This window comes from Triturus cristatus, chromosome 4_1, assembly GCF_964204655.1.
Source record: "Triturus cristatus chromosome 4_1, aTriCri1.1, whole genome shotgun sequence".
NCBI lineage: Eukaryota > Metazoa > Chordata > Amphibia > Caudata > Salamandridae > Triturus > Triturus cristatus.
The window spans coordinates 985520535-985536058 of record NC_140585.1 but is presented as its reverse complement, the minus strand read 5'-3'; the positions used below and the strand labels follow the sequence as shown (position 1 = coordinate 985536058).

At 40.4% G+C, this 15524-nt stretch overlaps 1 protein-coding gene across 1 annotated transcript in view; it reads right to left on the bottom strand.

The window, feature by feature from the left end:
- The window catches only part of LOC146855952 (solute carrier family 23 member 1-like), a 1135305-nt gene extending 1120892 nt beyond the window's left edge, over window positions 1-14413 (bottom strand). The window contains exon 1 of the mRNA XM_085653904.1: window positions 14307-14413. The gene's annotated coding sequence lies outside the window, so the exon portion shown is untranslated. The remainder of the gene's footprint in view (window positions 1-14306) is intronic.
- Window positions 14414-15524: the final 1111 nt, after the last annotated feature.

The following is a 15524-nucleotide window of genomic DNA, read 5'->3' as shown; positions in this document are numbered from 1 at the left end:
TGTGCTTGCTTATTCATATTAGGATGTGCTTCTAGTATAATCCAGTGTAAGTCATCTGATGTGTGACCGTCAGTCATGAAATGCATACTAATTTTTGTGTTGGACTTTTTGCAGTGAATTGTGCTGCATTGTTCATTGATTCTTAATTTAATAGGACTTGTAGTCATTCCGACATACTGTTTTGTACATGGACAGGTGATTAGATGGATACATTTTTTTGTGTTGCAGTTTGTGTGTGCTTTTAGTGCCCATACCCAGTTTGTCCTGAGCTGTACTTCTCTGCTGGTGATCCACAAGGGAAATGACCTACCACCGGGGAAATGTACCACAATGGTCTTTTGCCTGACACCTTCATCTCTCGTGGATGTGTGTGTATTAACATGGCCTTCACGTTTTTTGTTCGTTTGAATGCGAATCTTGGTGGTGGGAGAGACAATTGTACAGTTTTTAAAATTGGCCAGTGTTTGTTAAAAGTCTTGTGTATCTGGTTAGATTGTGATGTAGAGGTAGTGACACAAGTGGGTATTTCTTCTCATTGTCTTATCCTTGGTGCTAGTAGTATCTCCCTATTGTAATTCTGTGCACATTTGCGTGCTGTTTTTACATGGTGCTTAGGTTATTGTCTGGTCTCTAGATTTTCCATTAGTGTTTGAGTGTCAAAATCCTTAACTGTGTTGCAGTTGCTTCTTATACATCAGAATTGTCCATAAGGCAAAGAATCCTGTAGAGCTTTTGGATGGTGGCTGCTGTAAAGTAGCAGACTATTTCTGTCTGTTGTTGTCTTGTACGTACTGCTTATTATTTCATTATCTTGTTTCTTTATCATCAGATCCCGGAAAGGTAGTTCCTTATCTGTGATGGTTTTTGAGAATTTCAAATACGGGTCTAGAGTATTGACCCATGTGCAGAAAGTTGAAGAAGTTGTTATATCGCCTCTCCCTAAAATAAGGATATCATCTATAACCCTATGCCATAGGAGAATGTTGGAGACATATGCGTTGGTTGTGTTATATATGTGTTGTTCCTCAAAGTGTGACATGTACAGGCAAGCTGCACTGGGAGCGAAGGTACTTCCCACGGAAGTACTCTGGGTTTATTGGTATAACTGTGTTCAGTATTGGAAAAATTTCCGGTGAGGGCTAAGACGGCACACTCATGATGAAACTGATGGGTGTATTTGAGGTCCACTCTTCGGCTACTAAAGTATTTTCTATGACTTCTAGAGTCGCTTGTTTTGGTAAATTTGTGAAGAGTGCTTCCACATTTAGGGTGACCAATAGGTCTACCCGATGTGTGTTGTTATTGGATTTGATTATGTTCAGTATGTCCTGTGTGTCTTGAATGTAGGTATCTCTTGAGTCCCAGAAGCAAGTGCCCTCATTTGATGGAGATATTTACAATGTAAAGAGATGGCAATCTCTCAAGAGACAAAAGATGCATAAGAGGAAGGCCCTAATGTAGCAGTACTGCAAGTGAACACTAGGAGTCTTTGTGGGTTATTTACCAAAATCACCATTAAGAAGAATGGTTATGGTAGGCCACTGTGTGAGTGGGAAGGATGCAAGACGCTAGACTTTGCACTGCTATAATCTATGTTTAAACGAAGAACTGAAATCATAATGTAACAGGATCTGAAAAGATGTGTGTTCCACAATCGACTGCTGCAGTCCCAAGGGAGGGGTGAGCCTTCTTACCACAAGTTTTAGAGGCGGGCCACTACCCCACCATGGTATGTATATTTTTTTAAAAAAGGACGTCAATATGTTTCAGGTAATGCTGTAAAGATATGTGTAGCGCCCATTAGAATATCTTTACAATTACTGTTTAGCAGGGATGATGCTGGTTTCCAGTGCAATTTAGTTTTAAAAAGATTCCAAGTGGCAATTGTTACGGATTATTGATTGAGCACTTTTTTCTTCAGGGGTTTCAATGTTTATGAGTACAAAAGGTATACATAAGAGTGTTGGGCATAATGTACAATTGACATCCAGAGCTAAAGTGTCTGGGATGTCAGCACTGGAGTTTTGGAGCTGGTACTTGCGTGAAGAAGAATGTTGGATGTTGAGAGTTATCACCTGAAAAGAGAAATGGTGAAAGTCAGACACTCCATTCTTGAAGTCAGTGACCATTAGAAGGGCTTTGTACCGGAAACCTGTGGGTAACTCTTACTTTTAGAGCCCTACCCAAGGCCTCTCTCAGGCTAATCCTGAAATGGTATGTCAGTGACCGGGCCTCCCTTGGTCACTAAAAGCACTGCAGGTTCAGAGCTGAACCCTAAGGTAATTAATACCCATTCAACTGTGACGATATCTTATTTTTCAGCACTGACTGTCAGTTTATCCATATGCATGAGAACACTCCTGCCACCTGCCTAGATTCCCCAGACATGCACAGAATGGGGTTGAGGCATAGAGGGATAACAATCCATGTTAATGAAATACAACTTAACAATTGTATGGAGTGGGAGGACGACTGAGGTGTATTTGGTGTTGCAGAGGTGTAAAGTAAACAGCAGGACTGCCTGAAGAGAATGCTTCACTGAGGCAGGACTATGAGCATATTACTGTTTAAAAGCAAAGGGTAGGAAAGGGCTCAAGCTGTTGTCAGTCAGTGGGCAAAAGTGAACAACACAAATGTCTCTATTTGTAAAGTCTATAGTCCTACAGGTGTAGACCCAAAATTCTGAGATCATTTTTCATTTAAATTATTTTCCTGCCCATCTAAAAACCTTATTGCAGTGGGGTATTGCAATCACCTAATGGACTCTTTTAACGACAGAAGCTCAAAGACTAGATATATACCCACCAAATGCAAAAAGCTTTTACAAAATCCATTGTTTCCAGAGGGCTGATTGGTACATGCAGATCATCCCACCCTGAGGTACACTATTTTACCTTTTATTTCCCAGTACACCATTCCAAATCCTGACTAGATTACATATTTTTATCATAAAATGTTTTTCAATCCCTGTTATATGCAGATATTGGCTCCATTCTTATTTCAGATCATGCCCCAGTTTTAGTATATTTGGAAATCCAGGTTGATGCTCCCTGCTCCAACAGATGAAGATTTATCATCCCTTTGCCGCATAACAAGTCTTTTGTTGAACAATGTGAAATTTTCCCAAATTATTTTTTCATTATCAATATTCCTTCCACTACACAGATGCATTTTGTATGGGATGCCTTTTCTTCACCAGTGAAAGGTTTTATTATTGATTAAATTGCTATACAAAAATTATTTATAACTTGTTAAAGCCATTTAAACCCTCGAACATGAATATTTTTCATCCATGCAGACAACTACTCTGATATGACTGGCTCAAGCCAAATTTCAATGAAGCAAACAATCCTTACAGAGTCCATGTGACACATTACTAAAAATTAACGCCAAATATTAAAGAGGTCATGATAAAGAAGTTAGGAAGCAGAAATGTAAGATTCACACCATGGCACCAGACACAGAACCAACTCAAAGATTTTAGAATATTTTACTTCATGCTACACTCATTTATACACCTCAGAGTCTTTCCCCACTGAAGACAACCTGGATGCCTTTTTTCAAGATATTCCTAAGCCTTCCGAACACCCGCTTGACTTTTCTCACTTGGAAGATGATATCTTGGTGGTAGAACTTATGAGTATGATCACTAAACTTCCTAGAGACAAAGCTCCTAGCCCAGACGGTTTTTCAGTTGAATTTTATTCCCAATTTTCCCATATTCTGATTCTAAAATTATTGCTCTTCATCCAGTCTTTAATCTCCATCGACAGCATAACAGGCACTTTTTCTGAAGGCATGTTATGTTTACTTCCCAAAAAGGATAAAGACTTATGCCGGAGTTACAGACCCATCTTCCTCATCGACACTCTTTGCTAAATTTTTGTGAAAGTACTTGCCTTGGGTGTTTAACAAATCCTCCCAGATCTACCTGGTAAGGTACTGTCTGGTTTTGTTCATGCAAGATTAATATCAGACAACTCTAGAACCTCCCTAAATACCATGCACTTGACCTCCAAACCTACTTCCCCCCTGCAGCCACACCTCTAGATGCAGAGAAAGCATTCAATAGTGTCAGCTGGTCTTTCATGTTTAAAGCACTAGAATGTACAATTAGTAATGCTGGACCACGCACTCCAACTGGATTAGAGAGGGTTTGCTAGTACTTTGTTGGGTTGTGATGGCTTTGTTGGCGTGCAGAAAGGTATTGTCTTCTGATTCTAGACATGTGTCAATTCTTTGAAAAATTGCACTCTCCCTATGAGGAAGCATCCCTTACATGCACTGCCAAAGTTCCAAATGGAAATCAAAGCTCAAACTTGAATCAGTTTTCTGAATTTCAATATTATTCAGGTTATCAATTCTGTGTATTTTTATTCAAAATTGATTATTCCAGCATACTTTTTGTTCACATCATATTGCTTGTTAACTCTTTATTCTTGGGTATCCATGATGTTAATTTTTCATTTACGCGAGGTCCCGAGATCAAGGCCGTCTACAAGGAAATTACCCCCTGATGAAGGGCAGATATATGCCTGAAATGCATTGGGGACATATGTAAATGTTCAGTATATCCACATGGTATACTCTACACGTCCATCTCTATTTTTGTTAACGGTAGGCAATCACATTACTTCTCCTTATTGGCATGCAACAAGGTTGCCCTTTATACCTACTTTTCTTTATTTTAGTTCTTGAGACCTGCTTGAAAAAAATACGCAGATCCCATATATTTTCTGGTTTCATCCATGGAGATTTCCAGGTTAAATTCACTGACTATGATGATGACATGTTGCTTTTTGCATCAGATCCACAACATACGGTTCCTGAATTTCTCCGATTACTCAATGACTTCTCTGCTGTTTTAGGATATAAACTCAACATCAACAAATCAGAAGCACTCCATTTCAAATATATTGTTTCCAAGAGCTGTTTAAAGACACAGGGTTTACATGTAAACCCAAACACATTAAATGCTTAGGCCTTTTGTACTCTAGTTCTATCAAAGATACTATATTGAGTAAAGTAAATGAAGCAAAATCAAAAATATCAACTCTTTCAGACAGATGGTTCCCCCTTATTTCTGGTGTTTTGGGACAAACTCACTACCATTAAAATGATGATGTTGCCAATTATACATTTTCACTCCATGCTTTCTGTCACTCTCCCCAATATACTCTTTAAATCTCTCCATAAAGTCTTGTATTTCTTTGGCCAACTTACAACAATTTAAAGATTCCTGTGCAGTAAATTTTCCCAACCTCAAAAAGTATCACTCTGCATTTACCCTCAAACAAATATGAACTTATCTCTCTAATTATCCTCACCACCAACTCACCATATGACAAAAACTAGAACATTCCTTAATTACTTAATTTTCTATTCATCATTTAGCTTATATTTCACAACATGCTAAATAATTTCACTCTCCAATACTTACTCACTCTGTTTCAATAGCTAGACCCCTACTCATCCATTCTAATTCCCATTTGGAATACCTCAAATTATTATCTATCTAGTATAGTAAGCATATTGAATTAAATAGTAGGGTTCTCTTCTGGAAAGAATGGATAAACAAAGAAATTATGACTGAAATGAATGAACTGAAATGAAAATGTATAAAGCGCCACAATAACCCGGGGGTATGTAGGCGCTAGGTGGACAAAACAGCCGAAAAGGAATTGAAAACGTAGGTTATTGGCGGAAAAGCCAGGTTTGTAGATGTTTCCTAAAGTCCAATAGATTTGTCTTAATTTTAAGTTCTGTTGGGAGAGAGTTCCATAGCCTGGAAGTGCAGATGATGAAGCCTCTCCCACCCCAATTGGCTTTTTTTAAATCTGGGGATTGTGAGATTGCCGCCTGTGGATGAGCGTGGAGGATGGGAAGGGATGTAGCATTGGAAATGCTATATCAAGTAGTCTAGGCCAACAGCTTGTTGAGCTCTAAAGACAATACAGAGTGCCTTAAATTGAATATGTTTGTCGATAGGGAGCCAGTGCATGTGAATCAATGCTTGGGAAGCTGATTTATGTTTTGAAATGGCCATTAGAAACCACGCCGCGGCATTCTGCAGTGTTTGGAGCTTTTGAAGAAAACGCTTTCGGATGTTGATGAAGAGAGCGTTGCCATAGTCTACTTTGGAGGAAATAAGAGTTGTTACTACCCTCTTTTGTAGACTTGTTGGATTATATGGCAAGATGTTCCTTTATAATTTTTAGGGGGAAAAAAGCATGATGAGGTGATGTGGTTTATCTGCTCTGCAAAGAATAGATTTGTGTCAATAATTATCCCAAAAATGTTTGCTTTATTACTGGGGGTAGGCAGAGTCTCCAGTTCCTGGGGCCACCAGTTGTTGGACCAGAAGGATGGATTGTTATCGAATAGCATGATCTCAGGCTTTGAGGAGTTTCAAACAATTGCTTCTCATCCTATTCCCGATGTGGAGCATACAATTGTGGAACTGAGCTGCCGTGTCCTCAGGATTGTCCGTGATGGATACAACAAATTGTGTATCATCCACATAAGAGGCCAGAGAGAAGCCAAATGATCTGATCAGGTCTGCAAGTGTGGTCACTTAAACGTTGAACAAAGTGGGGCTTAGAGATGAGCCTTGGGGGACTCCATAGGGCAATGAAAAGGGTGGTGAGGTAAAATCACCAAGAAAGACCGACTGGATGTGGTCTTCCAAAAAGGAGGAGATAAATTTAAGAGCACTGCCTTTGATCCCTATTATTTCAATGCGGTCAATTAGGAGAGCGTGGATGACCATATCAAATGCGGCTGACAGATCCAAAAGAATCAGAGCAGCATTTCCTCCGCTGTCGATGGTTTGCCTGATTTCTTCTGTGGCTGTAATCAGTGCCAACTCAGTGCTGTGGTGAGTACGGAAATGGAATTGTGAAGAATCTAAACTGTTAGATTTGTCTAGGAAGGTGCTTAATTCCTTAATAACCAATTTTTCAACAAGTTTAGTACGGAATGGTAAACGGGTGATTGGTCGGTAGTTGTTGGGGTCGTCCATTTATAGATGGCTCTTTTTTAATAATGGCAGAATAGATCCTACCTTCCAGTCTTTTGGGTAATATCCTGTTTCAAATAGTTTATTAAAGATGGTCGTGAGGTGAGTGGCTATCACCCTCAGGACCAGATTAATAATTCTGGCAGAACAAGGGTCCGATGGAGAGCCTGATTTAATCTGAGTCAGTGTCATTTGTGTCTGTTCAACTGTCAAAGGCCCAAAGTGGGTTAGTGTGGAGACATAGACTTCCTTAGGAGATCTGCAATTTGAGTCCTTGGTTTGATTGCCATCTCGAAAAGAGTCAAAGACAGATTTAATTATATCTTGAAAATGAAGTGCTAAGCTGTTACAAAATTGTTGATTTGTTTTTGGGTTCTTAGTCTCTGGAAATGTTGATGATTTTTTGACTGTAGCCAAAAGCTCCTTAGAAGAGTTTATAGCTCCTTCTATTTTGGCTACAAAGTATTCCTTTTTTACTGTAAGAATCAGCCTCTCTGTCGGCTGATTTATACTCAAGTCCCCATTTACGTTTAGCACTCCTGAATTACTGTTTTTGCAGTCTAAGGTCCTTGTTGAACCAGGGATTGGAGGGCTTAGACTTATGGTTTTGGGATTTTTTTGCTGGGACTAGTTGATTTAATGCTATATCCAGCCATTGATGGTAATTCAGGCTGTTAGGTCTAGATTACAGCAGATCGGAGGAGTTGAATGTTATGTTATGTTATTTTATTTTATTCAGCGCACAGCTACTCTGAAGTGTCCCGGTGCTGTAGACCGCTGGGGAACCCGTCCTGGCTATTCCTGTGAGATGGTCCCTCCTGGGTATCTCCAAGGTGAAACCAGGCATCCCCGGCGAATGTGGGGGGCCGTTGTGGAGATGAGGCAAGCTAATGCCCAGAGTTGCCGAGTGTGATCCCTGGTTAGAGTAGGCACCGAGGCGAGAATTATCAAGTCCGCTGGCCCTGGTCCAAGACCCTCCCGCGTCGGGAATTGAACCCTGGTCCCGGGCCGTCCTCTGCTTCCGGGTCTGCTGCATCTAACCAGTGAGCCACACCACTCCACAATGGATGAGGGAAGCATTACGCTGCCCAGTGTCAATGGTGTTCCACCGATGCTTCGTACAGCTCCCAGTATGTGGGTAAGCCGATTCTACTTTAGATAACCGATTTAATTCAAACAGTGGCTGTTTACTACAATTTTAAAATAAATAGTTTCACATAGAGACATATTGGAGAGGATATTGAAAATGGTTTTAAAATGATCTCTAAATAGGATTGCAAGACATCCGCCCCTTTTTTGGGAGCGGTCGTGTCTGTATATCCTGAAATTTGCCGGTATTGCGCCTAGTAAGTCTAGGACAGATGTAGAATCTGCCCAAGTCTCAGTGATAAAAGCTAAGTCGATGCGCTGATTTTCAATGAAGTCTCCAAACTCTAGAGCATGCTTAACAAGTGATCTGGCATTGATGAGTGTGCAGCTGTAGCTAGATTTCTGCGTTTATAGAGTTATCTTTGCTGAATGTATGGGGGAGAGGACTATGGTGTAGGTTAGTTAAGGAGAAGTTACAAGTTGGGCATTTAATACCATCATTGTCACCGAGACTGGTCAAACGTAGCTCAGTTCAGCGCTCATGTGAGGTATTGAGTGTTAACAGAGTATCCCTGGAATAACTAAGTTGCTCCTTGATTTCTAGGGTCAAATTGACAGGGGGAGTGGTGCTGAGCGAGAGCTGAGCGCAGATGGGCGCAGACAGGCTTGCCTTAGGCGTGCAGCGGGCACGCGCAGCGGGCACGTGCAGCGGACACGTCGCTGGCGCACCAAGGGCAAGCCTATCTGCGCGCTCGGACCTGCATCTGTTTTAGTAAGCCCCTGGAGCGGGAGTTGGAAAAGGCTGGACCGTCACCCTGGCAAGATGGCGACCAGCAAAAGTGCAAAAATTGCAGGAAAGGAAACTGACTCTCTCCGCACAAACGGAAACCGAGGCGGACCGGAGAGTCAGTGGAAAGTTTAAAAAGCAAAGATCCCGTGTTTGTGGGAGATAAGACAGTGCAGCAGTCCGCCCCCAATTGGACCGTTAAAAAACAGGTAATATCCACAGTTAAAAATAAAGGTTTATACAGATTCAAAGACAACGGAGTACAAATGGAAAAATGAAAAAATTAAGGGCCAGCTTACTAGATCACGTGTCTGCTAACTAATTAACTAACTATAGATCAAGTACTCTCAAATGTGCCACCAATTAGATTCTCAGACATACAACACCCTTTCGGTATTCCCCCATATCACGCCACCAGATACAAACATCTCAAGACAATTCTCACACAATTTCTTTCATCACCTCCACCCTTATAGCCCACCACTAACACCTAATTTCACCCTCTTAATTTCACCCATGATGAACTTACATCTTACATATTTAAGTTACAATGGGAGCAGGATCTTCAACAAGTGTGCCTTCCCCCCATGGGAAAAAATATGGTGCAAAGTTCACAGCACATCACCTTCAGCCAGGACAACACAAACATTATTCTTTTTTTCCAATATATTATTTTTTATCTCCATGTCTATCTGTAGATTTAAACTCTTCACTGACACTAGATGTTGGTCTTGTCCTCTGGACCAAAGCAAATTTTTACATATGTTTTCTGACCGGCCTTCTGTCTGATGTTTTGCTTACAAATTTGGAATAAGATAAATTAAATTTGTTACATTAAAATACCTTTTGGTAGATTGCATATTTTTTTTTAAAGTTTCCTTTTATATAATACATTTTCAGGGTATGGTTGGAAAATTTGTTGACTGATTTATTGATATTGCGCTACAAATTATCGCATCCAACTGGAAGAACACCACTAAAATCCATGTTTATCTTATGGTGGGATATGCTATGTCATTATCAAAGATTTGACAAAGCTAATGGACTACCACACATCAGCTGATCAAACGAGACCTGCTCTTGATGCCATTAACATGATTTTTATTGAGAAATTCCATTCCTTCCTCAGGTACCATTGCTTCTTTTGATCTGCCGTAATGTACAGGCTGCACTTCTATATAATTTTATAACCATATTTTCATGAATTATATTAATTTTATTACTGTTTCCATCATTTAACTTATATTCACATTTTGTTTTCCTTTTCCTGCTTCTTCTTTCTTTCCTTTTCCTACTTTTTATGTACTGTTTATTCTCTCGAAAATCATAAAATGTACATTGACTGTATGTATTCATTATAGCAATAAGTCCTGTATTCTGTATTCTTGTTTTACACCTATTGATTATTCCTTTACTTATTCCTTTTGCCTTACATAAGTGGTATATGTGCTCCTCTTAAATGTATTATTTTATTATTATGAACTCTTTTCATTTGGCCTCCTCATAATTGTTCCCTATATTTTCCTGGAAATTTGCATATCAGAAATGCTCTGGAAGGTATTGGGAGTTAATTTGCATCATACAGCAGTCTAGACGATGAACTGCATAGGAGGGCTAAGATGTGTCAAACGAGGTGTTAGAAAAGGGACCACAATTCTACTTTTTTGTATGCACCAGAGAGGTACTGGATAAAGAGTACTAAGAACTATTAAACTCCCTCAATTACCTTATGTTTTCCATTTATTCCCCCATTCCTAATGGAAATGGCAAGAGTATTTGTATTGCCTTATCCTCTATAGTTAAAGCATCAGGGAATACTGGGGTTTCGGTTACCCCCTCCTCCATCCCAATTTACCAATACTGCAATCATTTGTAACTCCAGGGAGGACAGAATTACTCTCCATTGCATGTTTTTGGAAGTTACATAAGGACATCTGCCTCTCAGCGTGAAGTGGATTCCGTCATGTTTTGACCAGTATTTCATATGGGCAAGTTGTCTACTTTCAGCAGGCAAATTCTCTTGGCCAAAGACACAGACCTGACCTGCGATGTTACTGAGGGGCTCATAATCCTGATGGAGCCAATATTAATTCTAACCCATCTGGATTAAATGGGCACTCATAATGAGGCCCTACATATTCTGTAAATGGGAGGACCCTGACTAGCAAATGACATGCTCTATGACGCCCAGCTTGCACTTCCTTGGGCCAATCGAGATGCAGCAGTCGTCACACAGTAACTTTCCCACCTCACAACCCTCAGAAGTGCAAGTTTGCCAAATTGTACTATCAGCAGTCCTCTCAAAATTCTACGGTCTATGGGTACCTTGCCCTTTGCATTCTGGAACTTGTAGTCCTATATATCCCACTATAAAATCAGGACTACCAGGATGCGAGGTCAAATCTAGACTGGTAAATACACTTGGAGACTTGAGAGTGGTGCATCGCTACCTTTATATATTGTGCTGGCATCCATTGTATCCTCACACATGCAAACATAATATAAGGGATGTAGGCCCCGCTAAACTTACATAAAAATTATGTTTCCTGTGACCTCCATGCACTTTTAAAGGTGCTCTGCCCTCTTCTCTGGTCATGGAAAACCTTGCTGTCTTGCACTTGGATGTACTTTATCCTCTGTATAAATTCTAGACTTCAGGTAATGGAATGCAAAGAAAAGACTGAACTAGATGAGGTACCAATGTATGGACCTGGGTAACGTGAGAACGCCGACAATATTTCTATCCCAATGTGTTGTTAAGTGTCACAATAAAATGTATAAATTATGGATAAAAAATCGAAACATAGTAAAGTTTTTCAGATGTTAGCTGTGAAGCTGCATCAATACAGTATGCAAAATTCAAACTTGTGCACCAGATATTAGAAAGAGACATCCTTATATGGTGCTGTTAAATCATCTTTACAAAACCATGTGCTAAACTTGTAAATACCTTTTGCCAGTGCCTGAAATATTTTTAGCACTTTGTTTTCACGCATCGAACATATCTTGTCATTCTGTAAATCCAACAACCTTTCACCGATTTTAAAGACTGCTGTCCTTATAAATGGTGCTGTTGGGTTAAAATGCTGACTTCAGAGACCTATGTATTGTTCATGTTTCACTACACACAGTTTCAGCCATCTGGCAAGAGTGTTTGCCATCACGAAACACATACACAAACACGCATAAGATTATACACACAAAAGACAATGCATACCCTTTAACATACAAAATGGTATTTAGCTCGGCCCCCTTTACTGATTGGCTCGCCTGGGTGAGCTGGCAACTGGCATTGACCCCCTCTGTGGTGCATCATTTTAGAAGCAGCCGCAGCATGTCGCGGATGCTGCAATGTTCTATCATTATGTTCACAGGATACAAAGCAGGACACGACCGAGCACAGTGTTCTGCTTAATTTGAGGCATTTATTTACAAAATATGGTACAAACTATAACAGAAGAATGTGCCCTGCTGAGCCAGCCAGCGCAGGGATACAATTTGGGTACTGCCTCACTGCCCTGCAGGGTCAACCCTATGAGCAGGGCAGCCACCAACGTCTCCCATTGCCAAAAGCTCCAGCTGGCAGTGCTCTCAGCCGGCAGTATGGAGGGGCTGTCAGCCGAGCTACTGCCCTGTGCATCTGAGGTGCACTTCCGCTCTCATCCCTTCTCCTTGCAGGCAAGGACTCTGTATGCAGTCGCACCAGAGCTGCTCTCAGACTCCAGTTTATTTGTGTGAGATAATCGAAGTCTATGTCAAGAATTACCCACTCAAAATATATTAAAGCTGAAAGCAGCCCCTGTGCAAGGCATCACAGCGTCCTAGCCTACAATGTGAAGGAGGTGGTGCGAGTTGGGTGGTGATTAGGTAATTGGCACCCCAATCACACGATATCTTTCTGAAAAAATGTGTTTTTTCTTTAATTGGACTTCAGAACTGTGCACCCTTCATTTTATAGGCAATACACCAATCACTTCTAAAAGAAAGAACGAAGCATTTAACAAACACAGGTCTCTGGCTTCTTCTCAATTAACAGTAGCTTCCAACTTTGTGTGGAAGGCAGGCAACGAGCTTTCATTTCAGTTGTTTTACACTGGACTGATCCTTGGCCCTTATCTTGCTGTCTGACCTAGTTAGTTAGTGCCTGGTACTAGTAGTGCTAACGTTCTAGGTTCAAAACTCCATACTGGCCAGAAATGTTAATAATGTATTAACTGTCCTGCTATTCCCTGATGGAAGGGATATAGGTAATAGAAATGGCTAACTCGGTGTGCAATAATGTATAGCCACAAGAGAATTGCTGTAGATGTAAAGGTATTCTGCCTAACCACCTTTCATTTCTCATACAGGATGAGATTGGTTCTCTTTCCTGTTGTTCCTTGTCAGATGGGATATATGCACAGGGTTACTGATTTGGCAAGTGACAATTTGTCATGGTGTATCCTGTTCAACTTGGCTATATTTATTTAGTGTTTTATAGAGCATGAACGTGACCTGTTATGGTATCAGAGCGCTTTACAGAGATAAAAAGCTTTTTCAAACATGAGAACAATCGATCATGAGTACACTTGAGGGAGATCATACAAATGCCAGCAGGAGCTGAGGAAGACTGCACAACACCAACCTCTGCCCATTAAGGTAACAGTGAAGTACGAATTATGCAATATGCTAAACATCGTCCATGATCTCAGAATAGAGGAATTTACATCGACAAAGTCTTGCGAGGCTAGGTGGGTAATGTTCACATAAAAAGCAATAGAACAGCTCTAAGCTGCTGTTCTGTATTTGCTCTGAGAGAGGTTATGGAAGGAATTTGTCCATTAGAAAAATCTTAGCTTCTTGTGGTGATGTGAGCCTGGAGCGCTGTGCCATCATGGAACACCAGACTCTCAGGCATTCCAGGACGGGCAGTTGTCTCTGGGCCCCTGTAGGTGAGACACAACGTTGTTCTTAATAAACTATCAAACCCACTGTGTCGGAGCTTACTTCATTAACTTGGCAACGAGTGGGCAATGAAGAAGATTCACATTTCCACCTACATCGAAAATGCAATAAGAGACAAAACAAAAATCACAGAAAACGACAGGCGCCAGAGGATCAACAGTCAAAGGATCGTCATAAGTCTTTAGGTAATGTAGAGTACTGCATATTATGAGGTGAGAGACAGGTTATTTTATTTATTTGCACTTCAAAACCTTTGTTTGGTTCGCCGCGGGCATCAACGAACAAAGTGCAAGTTAAGGAGCACGAGATACGTGCGGCGCGAGGCAGACGCTGATTCACCATTCATTGAAGCACGAGACGTACGTAGCGTGAGGCACGAGTTGACCTAGTACAAAGTCACTCGTGCCGGCTTGAAATCATGTATGCAGCTTAAATTGAAGACTTCAGCAACTTAAATTAATTTCTTACTGTTTGAGACATGATGGTTTTGATTCTGCCTGGCAGCAACCTTCAGAGCTGACAGGCATAGCTTCTTCAATGTCCTTCTTCTGGCTCGGGCTCTCCGTGAGGGACGCATTGAATCCTGGGATTAGTGGCAGAAATAGAAATAGAAAGAAGACAAGGCATGCTAAGAAAGACAAAGAAAGAGGACTACATTTCTACACAGTCAAACTGCCTTACTCTACTCAACATGAGGAAGTTTCTCAACAGCTATAGGCAATTCACTTTTTTCAGTTTTTAAGTATTTTTTTTTGGGTCATTCAGTATAAAGTTCAGATCACAGCGATTTACACGCTTCTAATTTTATTTTCTCTTATAACAGATTTCAACAGCGATTTGCACGCCTGTAAAAAGTATCTAACATTCTATCAATATGCAGAGTGTTCAAGCACCAGCGCCATTTCTACAAGAACCTGAGAACCACCGTTGGAGTAGAATTTGTGGTTAAGATCCTTTAAAGCTTACCTAGGAGCAATTGATGCGCAAACATTCAGACCAAAAAAACAAAAAAACTTAATGTATTAACATTTAGGTGTAGAAGGACAAAATGTGTATGACCACTTACCTGAACATGTTCCTGCGCAGGATGAAGAGTTAGATTAATTTGACACAGCAGCTGCACAACTTGACAAGTACTTTTCAAAAACTAAGAATATGGTTGTACATAGATACACATTTTTCACCATAACGCAGCAACCCAACGAAAGTATAGATACTTATGTTACAACCTTAAAAATCTTAGCATCCACATGTGAATTTGACAGCTTTACTGCAGAGTTAATACGTGATCAATTAGTGACTAGATGCCACTCTAAGAAAATACAAGAACGAATGCTTGCATGTAAAAACCCAACATTAGATAAGGCAGTAGTCTTAGCTAAAAGTATTGACGGTTCCTCTATTGAAGCAAAGATGCTTGAGGAATCTCTAGCCAAGACTACTATTTCAAGCACAGTAATTAATAAATCAACCGTCAAAGGGTGTTCGGGAAACACAAGACCTAAAACATTTTCTAGACCAAATAATTTACCACAACAGTTTCACAGAGTGTATTGTTATAGATGTGGCTCTCCATCACATGTTTCTTCTTTTAAGTTTTTTCCAGCACTAGGTAAACAATGTAAAAAGTGTGGGAAAATAGATTAATTCTTAAAAGTGTGTAAGGCAGGGAGAACAAGTATTTGC